Here is a 5,401-nt window from a genome sequence, read left to right as displayed (position 1 = left end):
GCAGGAAAACGAGCCGATGCAGTAAGTGGATGAGGAGCTGTCCTCAGCAGAACAGGGTACTGTCCTGTGTGCCCAAACACCTGTGACAGCTGCCAGCCAAGACTGATGCCATCATCCAGACCGATGGGCCTAAGGCGGCACTTGAACTACCACGTTTAGCCGTACACCCTACACGGGGTTCAGCATTCCCGACAGAATTCAGCCCCTGAATTTCCCCTAGTTTTACCAAACACCATCAGCAAGCAATTACTAGAGCTGAAGGACTGACTCCACGCTTCCTTCTACTGGCAGAAGCTCCAGACCTCGAGTCAGGAAGAAATCAAGCACTTTTGTTTAAGTCAGCAACTTTGCTGCGTGATGCAGGCTTCATGCAAAAATCAAGAGACCCCCACAAAACGCGCGGGATTCCTGTAAAGCTCTGCTCTCCCCATTAAACCCAGCCCTCTTCCCGCAATCAATCGCCGCTCTATGCAGAGAGCCAATTTCCCAGCTCCTCTGTTTGGCAGTTACCCATGTTGAAGCAATAAAATGGTCTGTGAAAAGCAGCTGGGAGGGGAGCAGCGTATGGCCTTTCAGTGAAGGTGTGCCTTGAACGACTTATTCATCAAGTCACCATCAGGCCCCTTCTTTCCCAGAGCAGCCCGTCATGCACTCCTTGGCTCTTACGCACCGCCACAGCCTCCTACTGAAATGCTTCTGGCTGGCTAAATAAGTCATGTGAACATTGGTTGCTTTCAGAAACATGCCCAAAACTGAAAGGGGACGGAGGGGGTGTTGGGGTTTGGGGATTTGGTTTTTTGGGTTTTGGTTTGTTTTTTTTTTCTTTCAGAAAGTGCAAAGAACACATCTGCCCCAAGTTCTAGGGTGTTCATCTCATGACTGGTTTTAAAGTGAAAACCTCTGGTTCTCCCTGTCAAGGACTTTGAGGCGACCCAAGCCTGAGCTGCTTTGACATGGCTCGGTACATTCACTGGCATCTTTTATTTCAGTCATGATTTCTCACAACTACAAAATGAAACCAAGAAACCGTAAGGTACTTAGAAGTAGACAGAATATTCTGTTATCTGAGCTCACGAGAGATTTGCTATTATATTGTGGACCCGTAACCCAGGCCTACGTTATTGCCAGTTTACCCTGGCTGAAAAGCCCCTGGAGGGTCTCGTCGGGGCATTGTGGGCACAGAAGTGTGTGAGCAACGAGTCTTAAAGATGACAAGAAGGGGAAAAGATCAGAAGCAGAAGAGCAGAGGTTAAGGTATCTGGCCGCGATGCCCATTACTGGGAAACTCGCCTGAGCCACTGCAGCGTGCTGGTGCTCCCACTCCTTCTGGGCTTCCTCCAGCCAGGACTCCCACGTCGCCTGCGTGCTCCAGATCTGCCACTTGTTCTCAGCCAGCAAAACCCACACCTCTTGTGAACAGCAAGACAGCTTTAACCAGGGTACCTATGTGTAAAATATCAAACCCCGTGAGAGACGAGGACCAGCAGCGAGGAAGCCATGCAGTGGGAGGCGGTCTGGCCTCTTGCAGAGCAAGCCCTTCCAACCCAAACCTCCTGGGGACCGTATGGCACGCGGGGACACAAACCCACCTCGCTGCGGAACAGCCGAGATGTTTGTTGCTGCTGTCAGCATCCTGAACTGGAAACGAAAGCTGCCATCTTCCTTGTCCTCGTCTAACCAGAAGGTGATCAACAAAACACGGTGCCCAGAGCGTGCACAGGAGCCGACCCCGGCGAATCCTCCTCAGCTCCATTCCCACCATACTTCTTCAGTGTTACAGATTACCAAAAATGCCTCCTGATAATGTTTTGGGAAGTCAAAGTCTGCTTGCTATTCATAGCTGTATTTATGCTGAAATACGTACGTGTTCCATCGGCTATTGGTCGCCCTGTGCTCCCGAGCCCAGCCAGTCTGGACAACAGTTTGTTATTTTCAGCCTGCGGTTGGTTCTCTTAGAAGCTTCTCACTGGGACTTGCATTTACCACTGCTTTGTTCCTGACCCGTTCTGTCCTTTTAAATACGAAAATACATAAAAGACACAAAAGAAGCTGTTACCCAGACAATCCCAGCAAACGACAACGTTTCCAATCAAACCTGACTTTGGGGTTTGTTTTGTTTTGCTCTTTTCCCTGTTCGGAAATAGCCCATGTAGCTCTGGAACTTCACAAGCGAACAAGTCTCACAGCCACTTTGCTCCTTCGGTGGAAACATCTGATGCCCTCTCTTGTACCGCTACCAGCAATCACAGCCTGGTTTGGTTTCGCCCCTGCCAGCCCACGAAAACCCTTCTCTTCTCCAGCTAACCCTAACTTGCAGCAATGTAGCCATAGCCGCTCTGCCTCTAGTATGCGGGGCACTATGGGATGGGATACTGCAAAACCACACCTCACCCACTGTAAGTGTGGGTACGGCAGGTAGGCAGGCAAAGGACAACTCCAGCTGCCCCTGCACGGAGCTGGCTCAGGCGTGGGGAGTTTGCTGGTCTGCGTTCATATCGGCACATGAAAGCAGTTCAGCTCTCTGCAGGACTGAACTGCTGCCGGAGACATTAAATCTTCTGCTCCTGACACCTGCGAACAGCCAGGCTGCTGCGGCTACAAGGTCACCGAGCCATCATCCGCTTTGGGATAACGGACTGGGGTGTAAGTGCCTGACCTCTTTTTACGGGAGAGGGAATAAGAAGGCATTAGTGCTGGAGTCCCAGCAAAAGCCTGACTGAAAGGACTGCAAAGAGAGCGGTTTTCAGTCCTGAGGCCCAGGAAGCGCAGGAGGAGAGCAAAGGGGAGCAGAGAGGGAACCTTCTCCTCCAGAAGGAGCTGACGGACTGGGAAAGTGGCCGGGAAAGCAAGCTGCTCCTGGGCAGGAAGGAAGAGCTCTGTGTGGCACTATCGCTGGGATCTGGGATTGGGAAGCAGAGACGACAAATGCCTGGCAGCAGGCATCACTTCTATGTTCTACCTTTCAACCACGGTTGGGCTGTGGGACCCCAAACTACAGCTTAGTTTTAGAGGTGCTGTGTTACTGGGAGAGAAAGGGCAGGAAAGAAGCTCAATTAAGTCACACATATGAGGGAGACCTGGAATCCTCAGGAAATACACTTACCTCTGTCGTACAACTTAGCTGTAAAAACATATGCCGTTTGTTAATAAGGGTAAAGAATAAGCTCTTCGTGTGCCGCCCCTGCCTATGGGCAGATTCACCCTTTCTTCCTTCTGAGCTGTCAGTCCCGTTGAACTGGTATCTTCTGTCATTTTGCCCAGCACCTGACCGCAATGTGCACCAAGACCAGAAAGGGAAAACTTATGAAAGCGTACCTTTCAGCATATCGTAAGGTTGACAAAGTTTCTTCGTAACAGATGTCTGCTGGACTCAACGGCCGCAATCTCTAAGCATATGAAAAGTATTAACTGACATTAGATTTTGAAGGAGGCTTTTTAAAATAGTTTTAAACACTACCAAAACACAGACAGGGATTAACGTGGAAAGATAGACCGCTAACTCCTCAAATAGAAAAGGAGAACCCAGGTGTCTTAGCAATCTGGCCATAAATTAACTCTTTCTAACACTTGTGCCAGAAGAGAAATGAGACAGAAAGAAAGATGAGAAGATAGAGGTGGTTTTTGCAAAAATTAATACTGAAGGCGCTCGAGTCCTGCTAACTCTGCCTTAATGCTAGCACCAACGCAAAAAAAAAAAAAAAAAAAAAAAAAAAGGCGCAAACCCACTTTGATGGTATTTGTACAAGTAGCAATTGAAGAATCTGTCCTTCAATTTGAATTACGCAAGTTAGCATCTGAAGAAACCCAGGTAAGCTGTTTTGAGAGTATCAGCATTTACAGTCAACCTTTTCACATGTGCACATTTTCTGTTCATATTCTTCCACCTTTCATTTAATTGCACTTCCTTTAAAAAAAATACCTCTTCAAAGACGCTGGAGCATACAGATAATTCACCTGAGACAAGGAAGAACCTAGGGGAGTTTCATCTCATTTAGGAATGCAACCTCTGGTGCACAGCACAAACGATAATCTCAGAAGTCAGGGAAAAAAGGACTTGTTTCATAACGCAGCCTAGTTTTAGGTAGGTAAAGAACGCGGGTTTTATATAAAACAGGTGCTTCTGAGTTTTATAGCTACATTTACCTATCTGTCGATAAATTTTTACAGATATGCAGAAAACTCTTTCAGAAGAAACGGAGGTTGTATCTCTAACGTAGACAGAGATATCTATTTTGTGCCAGCCGCATTTCTGTTCCAAAAACAGAAGTGCTCTCCATTGGAGTAACGCGTTTAGTAGTGGCTAGAAGCTTTTGACCAGCAGAAGGGTTCTCCCCTTTATGTTGCACAGGAAGCAAGCTTAGCTTTTAAACTACACTCACTTTCACCAATGTCAGAGCCGCACAATTCTATTTCAATGGGCAAAGCCGGTTATAAATTCAAGAGTCAATTTACCATGATGGTCCTGCTCTTTCCCCCCTGGGCAGACTGCAGGAGTCTCGTCAGGACCAAGTCCCTGTATGGGATATGCACCGCTCTCTTTCCTGTAGCAACCTCAGCCAGAGCACTAAGGGAAAATAAAGTGAAAAGTAGAAGCATGACTATGAAAAGCAAATCTGGGGGGCCGGCGGCGGGGAAGAGCCTACCAGATTAGAACCTTCCGTATATTCATGCTTAGGCACGTGCTTCAGTATGTTCGTGCTTATGGACGTCTCAGGCTTTATTCATTTAAGTAACTTCATTAGCCAGACGGCAAGGAATCCTGAACGGAGGGAAAACTATTTTTCACCTGCAGGAATTTAATTTTTACTTCACAGGAAAGGATTATTTTTTTTTAAAAAAAGAGGAAGAAAAACACCCGGTGACATTTCCTAACGTGGTTAGACTTAGATTTACCCACCCGCCTTCCTTCAACCTGTCTCCTTCAGATCCTTCAGAGGATTTTTGCCTTTCGCTTCCTGCCAAGTCCGCCAGATTTATAACTGGCTGTTTGGCGATTGCTTCATCGAGAAAAATCTGTTAAGATACGGTATCAACAGCAGGAAAAATCACCAAATCCGTCGCTCAGACATTATGAAGTAAGATACAGAAAACGATACTCTGCGGAAACGCAGAGGAAATAGGTTGCGACAGTTACCGCTCTTGGAACACCTGACCTAGGAAGAATTGCTTTCAATACGAGACCCACGAAGGCGTGCCTCAAAGCAAACGACCGACCGTCTCTCAGGATTAAGCAGCAGACAAAGCCGCTCATCCCCTGCACCCGCAGAAAGGGGGTGCGGAAGCACCGCTGGCTCCCAACCTCCCCCGGCTGCAAAGACGACGTCTCCCTCCCATCCCCGTCCCAGAGGAGCCCAGGACTGGCCCTGCCTGCCAGGGCTGAGCAGCTTTCGGAGCTGCCTGC

At 48.1% G+C, this 5,401-nt stretch overlaps 1 long non-coding RNA gene across 1 annotated transcript; it reads right to left on the bottom strand.

Annotated features, from left to right (window-relative positions):
- Positions 1 to 1,200: 1,200 nt before the first annotated feature.
- Positions 1,201 to 4,820, bottom strand: LOC138688838 (uncharacterized). Its single transcript, XR_011327643.1, has 3 exons — positions 4,453 to 4,820; positions 3,316 to 3,386; positions 1,201 to 2,011 (listed from the first exon to the last, which is right to left on the bottom strand). It is a non-coding gene; the product is annotated as an uncharacterized lncRNA (long non-coding RNA).
- Positions 4,821 to 5,401: the final 581 nt, after the last annotated feature.

The sequence above is a fragment of the Haliaeetus albicilla genome, chromosome 13, assembly GCF_947461875.1.
Source record: "Haliaeetus albicilla chromosome 13, bHalAlb1.1, whole genome shotgun sequence".
NCBI lineage: Eukaryota > Metazoa > Chordata > Aves > Accipitriformes > Accipitridae > Haliaeetus > Haliaeetus albicilla.
The sequence above is the reverse complement of the archived record's forward strand: the minus strand, read 5'-3'. Positions and strand labels throughout refer to the sequence as shown.